The sequence below is a fragment of the Equus caballus genome, chromosome 2, assembly GCF_041296265.1.
Source record: "Equus caballus isolate H_3958 breed thoroughbred chromosome 2, TB-T2T, whole genome shotgun sequence".
NCBI classification, from domain to species: domain Eukaryota; kingdom Metazoa; phylum Chordata; class Mammalia; order Perissodactyla; family Equidae; genus Equus; species Equus caballus.
In genome coordinates this window covers 110,984,960-110,997,207 of record NC_091685.1, presented here as the reverse complement: position 1 = coordinate 110,997,207, position 12,248 = coordinate 110,984,960, and the positions used below count along the sequence as shown (strand labels likewise).

Sequence of the window (12,248 nt, the reverse complement as noted above, 5' to 3'; positions counted from 1 at the left end):
CCGCGCCCAGGATCCAAACCAGTGAACCCTGGGCCGCCAAAGTGGAGCACGCAAACGTAACCACTCAGCCCTGGGGCTGACCCTAATACCTGACTTTAACACTTAAAATTTTAAGTTGTTATACCTTCGCTTCTTTTATTTTTCTCTTTTAATGCTAATGTTGAAAAATTTCCTCCTGTTATGCAGATTAGATCAACAATTTGTCAATAGTCTTCACTATAAATGAATTGTACAGAAACTCTAAGTATTCCTGTGGGGGACTTGGTAATATCTACTTCTTCTTTCACAGTGTGATGGGTAGTGCATGTCATATCTATGCCCCTTCCTCTACACTCTTCTGCACAGAAGTTTCTGACATCTCAAGGAATCTGCAGAGGTTGCATATATATGGTCCTCATCCATTGTCAGGAACTGAGCTTCTTAGGGTCTTTTCCAGTTTTTTGACAAATACCTAAATAGAATATTCTGATTACTTAAAATTGGAGACTAACCTTTTTGTATTTTTCAATTGGCTGGGATTGATTAGTCTGTTTGGAGAGGGGTAGACTAGCAAGTGTTAAGCTAGAAACAGGAAGACTGCAGATTGAAGCACCTGTCATTCATTGTCCACATAATATCTTATTTTCTCTGAGGTTCTTATTTAGCCTTTCTATTGCTCAATATTGACCCTCCAACAAGTTTCCTTTCCCCTTCTTACCCACACCGTATGATCTGCTTCATACACTTGTGCCTATACACATTTGCCAATATAATCTATAATATATACTGAGTAAAATCACCATCTGTATCTTTCTGTCTTTTCTAATCTTGGTCAACATCTGCATAGCACTTCTGATAGAACTGCATGGAACTCATGAGCTCCAAATGAACATGATGAAGCTTTAAGCTTTTCATCTTTATTCTAGGAACATTCCCCATTTCCAAAATATTTATATTATCTTCATCCTACTACTAAAACATAAAACAAAAATTGAACCATCCCTTCAAATTAGAACTTTATTCAATTTATGACTCTGCTTGGAATAAGAACAAGAGGTTAAAGAAGGCAGTTTAAGTATTACTATGGGAAAATAGAAAGTGTTATGTTAACAAATTTGCATTGTATGCATTTAAGTTAGTCTCCCACTCTGTAGAAATGTAAAGAATTCATTTCTCAGAGTGTGAAAGACCAATAGGATTTTAAAATTTCTGAATGGAGGAGAAAAGAAAAATCTTTTGAACCTAAAGCCTGGCTTCATCCAGGGATAGGCGTAAATAATTGTTGTTGTTGTCGTCTTTAACCTGAAAGTATGTTTAGAAAGTCAAGCCTCACCAGAAACACTACTGATGCTTTGTACGAACTATATTTTTTTCATCCTATGTCTTTTAGCTCAGACTTTCTGTCTAGTATAGAAAGCACTCCCACCAATGTTGAATGAATGAATTTATGTGAAAATTTATGCCTGGGGAAAAAGGAGGCTAGAGGCTTTTGATACATGTTGCTAAGCGGTGTAATATAGTAAATGTTACAGTTCAGAGAACACAAAGATTATGGAAAGTCAGAATAGTTAGGAAAGGATAAACACACATTACTTTATATGTATTTCTAATTTTTTAAAAATCATTTTCTATGTGCCAGGCTGAGTAGTTTGTGTATACTGTCCCATTTCAGTCGGCACTATAAAGCAGTTAAGGTAGGTATTTTTCATACTATTTTGTGGATAAGGGGACAGGCTTAGTAAGCTTAAGTAACTTATCCATGATCTAACAGATACTAAATGACTCTACAAGGAATGTTACTTTTGTTCCTTTGGATATTCTTCCCAGAAGTCAGGGATTTTTGATGGCCTTTAAAGAATCCTAACAGGTTGATAGGGTTGCTACTTACCTTGGGAGGTGGATTTAAAGGCATTGAGAAAATCTGTTGATGGCTGTTGAGTGGGAAGTTGAGTAATCGACCTAATTCCATGTACTGAAAGTAAAGTCAGTTCCAATGTATTCCTTTATCATTGATCTGAAAATTTTCTGAGTATATAATACTGTGGTAAGTGATATTTACCATCTAAGCTTGCCCTGTGGCAGGTACCAGTCAAATCAAAGAAGTATCTGCTTCTTGTTTACAAGGTTTTAATTTACTTGAAAGACAAAAATATATATATTTGCAGCTGAAAAGTTTTTCATGAGTGGAGGTGTTCAGTATTATTTTTCATACAAGCACTCCATGGTATCTTATTAACAATGACATTTGTGAGTTGAAGTAGAAATCACTTCGTTATAGACACTGTTAACTGTGACATTGTTGGCATCTGTTTTTAGCATATCAATAAGTATCATTAAGGGAGCCATTTTTGCATGGCAATTTAAAATTTTTTATTTGTTCGTTGATTGGATCTAAACTGCTACAGCTTGATATATGATGGTTAAGAGCATGGACTTGAGCCATGAGTTTGAATCGCAGTTCCATCACCTGCCGTGTGTATGACCTAAGGCAAATTATTGAATCTGTGTGACTCTATTTTTTTCACCTGTAAAAAGGAATTAACAATAGTACCTACTCCAGAGAGTTGTGAGGATTAAATCAGTAATAAATGTGAAATAACTTAAAACAATATTTAATAAATATCATTTGTTATTCTACTTTTTTTGTTTGCCTCAGTTTATATTTGATTAAGGTAGGAGGCCGTGAAAAATTCCTCATGGCAATTGTCTTCATTGTGGTCTTGAAATACATTATTAAATGTGGTTGATTTATAGTAATAGATCATCTACATGTATTCATTATAATATCATATCATTGATATCTTAATCTGGTAAGCTAATATAAATGTATTCTTTTTGAAAATTACTTGTGCTCTTGGAAAGCTAAGATCCTTCCCCGTATTTATGTAGTATAATGACTCCCCCCGAAATGATAACCTATGTGTAATGTACAAAGTTGAACATCAAATTTATGAGATATGTGTGACAGTTCTGTTGCCAGAAAGTTCATATTTTTATGAGATTCCTAATTGTACTTTCCCTTTGATAAAATATTTTCAACATTTTGACTTTTGGTTTTTTGCCAACTAAAGATATTTATTTGGGGCATTAGTATGCACAATGCCAGGTGCTGGGAATACAAGAGCAAGTAAGTGGATAGAATCTCTTCTAAAGGGGCATACAGTTCAGTGGTGGTTACAAACAGGGAAGTATGATAAAGTCTGCTAAATTCTGTGATGGCAGAAGTACAGAGAACTCCAAGGGGAAGGAGGTACAGTAAAGAGAACGGTAAAACTAGATTTGGGAAAAAAGGAGAAGTTTCTTAGAATGACCCTGGTAAGAGGGCTAGAAGTGATGGGGTGAGGAAGAAATGGGATGTTTCAGAAAGAGAGTTGCATCATGTGGAAAGGCCTAAAGTGGAGAGAGCTCGTGATGCATTTGTAGTTCAATGTGGCTAGGACATAGAGGGGAAGATGAGAGTGGCAGAAGTGAGGCTGAAGAGATAATCCAAGACCTAATCATAAGAGTCTTTGAATGCCATGGCAAGGAATTTTTATTTTATCCTGGGAGCAGGGAGTGACGTAATGAGATTTCTCTTTTAGAATTCTCTGATTGTAGTGAGAGGATGGACAGTGAGGGTCTGTTGGTAAGAGTGACTTTTCAGTAGTCTAGGAAGAGAATCAGTAGCCTAAATCAGGGAGTGGTCAAGGTAGGGTGAAAGGAAATAATTGGCTTCGACCCCTCCAGTTCCCTTTCCCATCGGATCTGAACAGTGGTCTTGGTGGTCGTAAAAGGAGGAAAAGTAATGCTGAAGCTGGCCTCATGGCGCTTGTAGTCTAGTATAAAGCATGTGGGCTAGTTTCAAACAAGGTTGAAAAAAAAAATAATAATTGGCTTCGAGAGATCCTTCAGACTAGAATATATGGGACATGATGGTTCATTAGATGTTGGCCATGTTTCTATTTTGACAGGGCCAGCTTCATGGGCATGCAATCTGTGCAGCTGCACAGGGCCTTGTACCCAGAAGGGACAGCCCATTGGTTTAATGTTATTGTCGTCATCTTGAAATTCTTAATTTTTGAACAAGGACCCCACTTTTTCATTTTGCACTCAGCCTTGCAAGTTAGGTAGCCAGTCCTGGTCTTGAGAACTTGTTGGATGGTGGTGTATTTCACTGAGAGAGGGGAAACAAAAATACAGTTTTAATATATTTTTGGGGAAAGACAGAGTTCTGCATGAGATATGTTGAGTTTAAGGTGTTAAAATATTTAATAGTGATTGGATCCTTAGCTCAGCTGAGCTGATGATACATTTTTAAGACTCAGCATTTTAGTGATAATTGAAGCCATTGGAATGCATAATATCCCCCAGGGTAAGTGTGTAGAAGGTGGAAAAAAAAGATTGAATAGGAAAAAAAAAGAGGTGCAGTCCAGTATTTAAGGGGGGCAAAAGAAGAAAGTCTATAAAGAGTGCAGAATAAACCATGTAGATGGAGGAATTTAGATTCAGAAGAAAGAGACTATGTAAAGTTAGCGTTTGTAAGTTTATGTCAGGAAGTTAAGAAAGTTCCCATATAATGTCTTTTGTTTCTGCTGTGACATAGGAGGCTAGGTCAACTGCTCAGAATAAGAAAGGAAAGTGGTCAGGTTAGGGATTTGAGGAGAAGGGAGAAGGTTGAAATAACTTCTGAAGAAAATGAAAGAACTATCCAAGGAAACTGGAATGCTGGGCAAGGTTAAGGATCCATGAGATTGGAGAAAATTTTGTTGAGATTTTTCTTTCTCGGTACCTAGTTGTCAGTTGTAGTTGTGTAAAATGAAGACAGTTACATTGACTGGAACTGAGTTTTGCCACGTACAGGAAAGGGAATTAAATGGGATGATTAGGCAGTGATTCTCAAACTTTAATAGGCTTACAATCACTTATATGTCTGGGGTAGAGTCTGAGATTTTGCAGTACTAATATGTTCTGGAAAAGACTGATGGTCTAAGTATTCTGTATCTTGACAAGGTCCTCTGATAATTCATATGCACATTAAAGTTTGAGAAGCACTTAGCTGGAGAATGATTGCAGTGTATAGTGGAATCCTTTTCGGAGTGATAGAAAATTGAGGAGTTAAGCAACTGGTAGTCTCAAGGAATGAAGACCATTTATAATCATTTGGATAGTCTCTGAATTCAGTACCGGTGTATTTTTGTCTTTTATGACAGTGTTAATTTTTCCATTTTACCAGAGACAAATATTTTCAATGACTGTTGTGAACAAAATAACACTTGTAATTACACACATTTAGGTTCATATGCAGAAACCAGACCAATTACAAATTAGTAAGTAGAATCTTGACAATGGGGTGTTAATAAAAATTATGACTCCAGTTTGTGTAGAACTTTTAATAATCATTATCTTAGTTAGCCTTTATAACCCTACGAGTTGGTAGAATTAGATGGTTTATGCTAATTTTACATGTAAACGTGGAGCTACCAGATTCATAAAACCCTCTCATGTCATTTTGCAAATAGTTTTTTAAATGATTTAAAATTTGAAGTTGTAAATGCCTCACTCTCTTTTAATGAATACTTTCGGAAACTTAATTTCATTTTATCTCTATTGTGTTCCTTAGTAAATAGACTGCACTTCATATTTGAACCTGCACGTGGCCACGTTTTATTCAGTCACATAGATATTGTTCATGAATAGGAGGGAGAGAATCAGCCCTTCATTTTGCCTAGAAATTTCCAGTATAAACTCTAAAAAATAAACCTGATATATGTGCATTTTTGTGTATGCGTATACCTTTGTTTATAGAAAAAAACATGAAAAGATATATATGTTCAAATGTTAAAAGTGATTATCTATAGAAATAAATATGTATGTATTTCCCTGTTTTCTAAGTTTTCTGCAATAAGCATGCATTTCACTTGAAATTATTTTAAAAAGAGTAATTATATATACATATATGGAAACCTTACTGTCATAAAATTTTGATAGTATCTTAAATTAAGTTTCCTGGGCTAAATTTTCTGCCATTCTCTAGCACCATAACTAGACATACATTTTTGATTTCAATTCCATGATGAGTCAAGACAATTTCAACAGTCGTTGGGCAATGAAGAGCTCATTCAGATGAAGTAAATGGTCTTTCCCTTAAATGCCAATAGATGACCTGTTTTATATAGGCATATTATTTTTCAGAGTAGTTAGCTGACTCCAGCTTGTTGTAATTATGCCCACTAATGATGAAAATCTTTGATAGTTATTATGGGAAAACTATAAGGACCTGTGTATCTGTAGTAAAAACTTTTACCAACGCAACTGAAAATGCATGGTAAATTTATTCTGTGGTAGTAAATAAACCAAAGGTCATGGGTTTTGAAAATTATAATTAATCCTGCAATTCTCATATATGTTATACTGAAAATCAGAGGTAGTAAGAGAGTTAAAAATATTAATTTGACAGTCGTAAAAATTATGTGAATATTCAGGTTTTAGGAATGTTTATTACTGAATCTTCTGGGGTTTTTTTGGTACCTAAATCCAGCCACAAATATTGGCTACTATTGATTTTAATAATAAATATGTTTAATCAAAGTACTTTGAAAATAAAAACTCTTATTACTCTTTGATGTTACTTTAATCTGTTCAAGTCAAGAAGGTACATTTTATAAATATGTATCTTCTCAGGAATTAAACTTTGTCCTATTTGCCCCCCTCCCCCTCAAGAAAGAGACTAGTTTACTCTCTCTCACCAGTAGGTTCAGACCGTTTGTCTTAATTAATTTGCCAAGACATACTGTGCAGTTAGTTAGTGGCAATTATCGCCTTTTTACAAATGGAAAGACTGAAGGAAAGTGTTAGACAATTTACCAGCAGGCAAGTAGTAAACCAGTGGAAGAGCTCAAGTGTAATCTAGGCCAATGGGGTTGACAGTTCTTCTAGTTACTCTAGGAATCACTGACGTTATTTTGCTCTTATTATACTGCCTCAGAGATATCATGGAAATTTTGGAAAGACCACATCTTCACAACTCTTTAGCTCTATTTATCTGTGGGTTTCATTTACTATTTAATATTTTTACTAACAGATATTTTTCTGTTTTGCTCAGCAAATTTCAACTAATTTAAAGATAAGCTATATAAGTTATCTAATTCAAATTACATGCTGTATGTAATATAGTAATGCCAATTATGCTTTCCTTGCTTTTGTTCTGTTATCATCTGAGGCCAGATTATAGTTTTATATATATGTCCAGCACTGGGTGCCAGATGCAAGGGAAGCCAGTAAATAATAATATCTAAAGAGATCCCAGCTTTAGTTGAGAAAGGAGGATGCCTTGTAAGCAGGACTGTTGTAAACTACACAGTAATTATAAATCTCCATAATTATAAAGGGACGTTTCTCTCCTTTCTTTAACCTGTCTTAAGTGTAGATATGATTAAAAGCAGAAGTGTTTCTTTCAATAAGGAGAAAGAGGGGCTGGCCCCGTGGCCGAGTGGTTAAGTTCGCGCGCTCCGCTGCAGGCGGCCCAGTGTTTCGTTGGTTCGAATCCTGGGTGCGGACATGGCACTGCTCATCAAACCACGCTGAGGCAGCGTCCCACATACCACAACTAGAAGGACCCACAACGAAGAATATACAACTATGTACTGGGGGCTTTGGGGAGAAAAAGGAAAAAAATAAAATCTTAAAAAAAAAAAAATAAGGAGAAAGAAATACTTGTTTTTATAGTCAGTTTTTAAAACAAAAGAAAAGCTCCACTGGGATAAAAATATGTCCACACCTGACCTGTTGTGTAAAATTTTTCCTGACTCATAGGGACTTAAACCCTGTTTCTTGGTTATTTGGTGAAATTGCTCATACTAGTTTTTGAATAGTTCTGAATGTCCTTGTATTCTTCTTTTTTATATATAATGTTTAAAAATGTATCAGTTTTGGCTTCTCGTATCAGTAGATGGACCTGTGGAAAAGTGGGACTTGCTTAGAAAATGCATTGAAAGTAGATATTTTCCCAGCCTTGAGTAATTTATTTCAGTCTCTTGTAGAACATACTATTTAGAGTGTCTGCTGAACATTTAATGTATATGGCTTTTAATTGTTATTTGTCCCTAAATTACAGGCTCCTAAAAGGCAGAGATTTACCCTTTCTTGTGGTATTCCTGGTGCCTATTAATTTTTAACAAATAATTAATAAATTATTCTGACATTTTCTCTTACTTCTCTTACCTATTCTCTTATCTCAATTTGGGGAATAATTTTATCTAACCACACTGACAGAGCTTTCATACATATGCCAGCTCTTCTACTCAGTTGCCCAGTTCTTTAATGAAACTGAGCTGGGGCTAAATCAGGGAAGAGGACCATACAGAGTGTGATAGATATAGGAGCCTTGAAGGTGGCTGCAGTTTCTTTATTTAATCTTCTTAGTGACGTAAGGAGTTCTTCAAGTAAAACTCAATGACAAATTGAACATTTGGTGGTACCACACATCTAATAGCAGCAAATCATGTACTTTCAATTTGTTAATACCCCAAACATTTTACATTCTCTCTTTCTTTTACAAAGAAAGGAATCTGAAGCTTACAGAGTTTAAAAGCTTCCACAAAGTTAATCGTTAGTAGTGGATGGATTAATATTAGATAGTAGTGGATGGATTAGTATTAGTTATGGTTGAATCCAAAGCCAATGATTTTAATAACTTCCAAACAATTATACTGACAACGAAAAATGAAAAACATTAGTACCATTTCTTGAGAGTTCACTGTGTACATGAGTTCACTGAGACTTTTATTATCTCATTTAATCTTCCCAAATTCTTTGGCAATTTTCTCATTTTATCGATTTGATCCCCAGTGAGATATATCCATTTGATATATTGGTTTAAAAAATAATACATCTCTTTAAGAGTGGCGTTCTAATGACTGAAGATTGAACTACTAAATTTTTTTAGATTTAATTAGCAATAATTTAACTTCAAGTATGTTTTATACAGTATTTCTTAATCCTTATTTTTTTTGTTTTGTTTTGGAGATTGCATATGAATTACGCTTAATGATTTAGCAGTGCTTCAGAGCAGATTAGAAAGGTCCCAGGCTAGAAATGTTTGACATATTTGTATAGGAGTAATGCAATTTTAGTATCTAGTATCCTGCTGACATACAAGATAAATGTCAGTAGAAAAAGATATATTTGCTGTCTTTTAAATTTTCATTTTGTAAAGGAAATTGTTCCTGTTAAGTTAGAAAATAACCAAGGGTTTCTGGTTTGAAAAACATCATGTAGAAGTTACTGAGGGTTGTATCTTTCTATGTTATACATTAATTGTTCCAGCAGCGTTCATAAACCCCAGTGTTTATGGGTATGACCTGTTGTACAGATTCCCATGGCCCCTCACAGCCCCAGGTCCTAAAAACAAACAAACAAGGATTTACATAATAAAAATTGAAGGAGAAATTTAAAATATAACCCATAACATGAGGTATGAGCTTACCTAAACTGTTGTTTTTTCTTGCTAGTGCATGAAAATTCAGAATGCCATTGCTAATTGTATTAGACTTCAGAGTCTAATAAGAAATAATTTCAGAGCAAATCAGTGCAGTGTCAAAAAGAAAATTGAAAAAAGAGAGACAATTTTCTCAATTTTAGAACCACGAAATGTTAGACCTAAAAGAGACCTCAGAGATGATCTTAGCCTACCTTTCAGCAGCTGTCTCCTGTAGGAGAAAGTCAGGAGCCATATACCAGGAATAGTATGCCAAGAGAGAGTTTTCTCATTGAGCCCTTCTCTCTCCTGCACAATGCCCTAGTAATCGTGCGCTGTGTCTTTAGTGTAAGGCAGGAAAGTAACAGACTAGTTGCAGCTAGAGGCAGAACAGTAGTTAACAGGACAGTATGGGAGCCTGTCTTGGGTGGGAGATTGTGTTAGCAATAAGCTCAGGCATCTCAGCTCTCTCAACTCCTCTCACACTGTGGACTAGGCAGCTATTATAGAAGCAGGAAAGCCTCTAATAGTGAAAATGCCTAGAGTGGAGGTCTGAAGAGATTTGCTGGTGGACAGAGGTCATGGGGAGGTGGGAGGTGGAGTTGGAAAGTAAAAACAGGGAGTGATTGAATCTAGTCTGTGACGTCAGAGGGACCCTTTAAAACTCATTTGGAAAGCACAAGCCAGGGTGCCTCTACCCAAGCAGAAATTACTTGCTTAGGCAGCTAAGGGTCACAACAGAATAAAATAAGGAAAACCAATTACAGACAGAAGATGAACTTAAAATAACTGTAATAGTGGGTCTGGCCTGGTGGCATAGTGGTTAAGTTCTTGTGCTCCACTTCGGCGGCCTGGGGTTCCTGGATTCAGATCTTGGGTGTAGACCTACACATAGCTCTTCAAGCCATGCTGTGGCAGTGTCTCATAAACAAAATAAAGATTGGCACACAATAGCTCGGCGACAATCTTCCTCAAGCAAAAAGAAGAATATTGGCAACAGATGTTAGCTCAGGGCCAGTCTTCCTCACCAAAAAATAAATAAATAAATAACTATAATAGATATCCTGAGAGAAGATAAGGAAAGAAATTGGATTTGTAAAGAAAGAGCAAATATTATTATAACCAACTGGATATATTGGATTTGAAAAAATACCGTTTTTACTAAAAAACAAAAAAACAGATGAGTTAAACAGCAGAATGGATACAGCCAAAGAATGAAGTCATTATTTGGAAAATCAAGTCCAGAAATTCTTCTAGACACATCAGGAAAAGATAATGAGATAGGAAGACTGTAAGAAAAGTCAAGAAATATGAATGATAGAAGTAGACACGTTGTCGTTCATCTACTAGATGTCTCAGAAGAAGAGACAAGAAGTAAACTGAGGGGAGGAAATGTTTAATTAATAACTGAGAATTTTCTGGAACTAAAGAAAGATATAGCAATTAAAATTAAAGACTTCAGAAAGAACTGAAGAGTATAGATAGGAAGAAAACCTACATTTAGACTTATTGTACTTAAGTATTAGAACATCAAAGCTGAGAAAAACTCTAAAAGCTTTCAGGTGGGGAAAAACACATAACCTATAGAGAAACATGAATCAGACTGACATTAGATTTCTCAACACCGCCAGATGCAAGGGGGAACTGAAATGACATCTTTAAAATCTTGAAGGAAAACAATTTTGAACCTAAAATTTTATCCGGCTAAACTGTCGTTTAAATGTGAGAGAGAAGGAAGGATATTTTCTAGTATACAAGATCTTTGAAAACTTACTACACAAAGAACCCCTCTAAAAGAGCTCTTGGAGCATGCACCCTGGCAAGAAAAGTATATCCAGGAGGAAGTGATGAAATATATAGATAGTATTAGAGAATATAGAAGCCAAGAAACGCCAGGTAATATTAATATTTCAGCAGTTGTGGGTCAAGAGGGGTAAGAAGAGGTGGCGCTTAGAGACCAAAGGAGGTGAAACTGTGATAAGGTTCCTTTTAGGGAGAGTCTGTAGACATTAACTTTAGACATTTACATTGAAAAATAAGCATAGTAATGGAATTCAAAATTAAGCTGTTTACTTGATAATAGACATTATAGGTAACGTGAACAGATCATGATAAGTTGGAAAAAGAGTTCCAATATCAAACGAAACAAACACTTTGATTTCCAGATGCGTTGTCATCTGATCATATTTGAGAACCATTGTGTTATTTAAATTAGGGCCCTAATGTTTTTATTCTTTCCAGTCACAAGGGATAGATACCAAATCTCTAATTTTTACGTCATTATTACATCCCAAGTGAAGTGCACAGGGTTTGAAGTGGTTGCAGTTGCTAGAGAGGTATGCTGAGGAGCTGCTGAGACAGCTCTGTTATGCTGTCATGTCACATTGATCATAGAACCTTGAAGAAATCTCTCACGAACACAGATCTGCGGTTGTAGACCTTTGTCTATCCTCACTGTCTTTTCTTCCTTTTATCTGGAAGCTCTAAGATATATAACATTTTATGAAAAACTTGATCTTGTTTTACTAATATTATATATTTGTTATAATTTCACTCTTCATTTATCTTGACTCTGACCCTTAAACGCTATATGACCAATCTTGCAGAATTTAATTTCTTTAATTTCTTTCAGTCAGGAGACTCCACATGTGGGGATGCAGGGAATACATAGGAATGATAGTTTAAGGAAATGCGTTTCCAGATCTTCAGTGCCTAAAACTTATCTGCCTGGGAATCCATTTGTGATGAAAGTGATGATTTCTCCTTCCCAAACTCCTCTCTGTAAACCTCTGAGGCACCAAACAAGAGATAACAG

General features: G+C 35.6%; 1 protein-coding gene and 1 non-coding gene across 10 annotated transcripts in view; both read left to right on the top strand.

Moving 5' to 3' along the window:
• The window catches only part of AFG2A (AFG2 AAA ATPase homolog A), a 309,252-nt gene that overhangs the window by 140,128 nt on the left and 156,876 nt on the right, over window positions 1-12,248 (top strand). The window lies entirely within an intron of this gene.
• LOC111772608 (small nucleolar RNA SNORA61) lies at window positions 3,697-3,829 on the top strand. Its single transcript, XR_002806615.1, has one exon. It is a non-coding gene; the product is annotated as a small nucleolar RNA SNORA61 (small nucleolar RNA).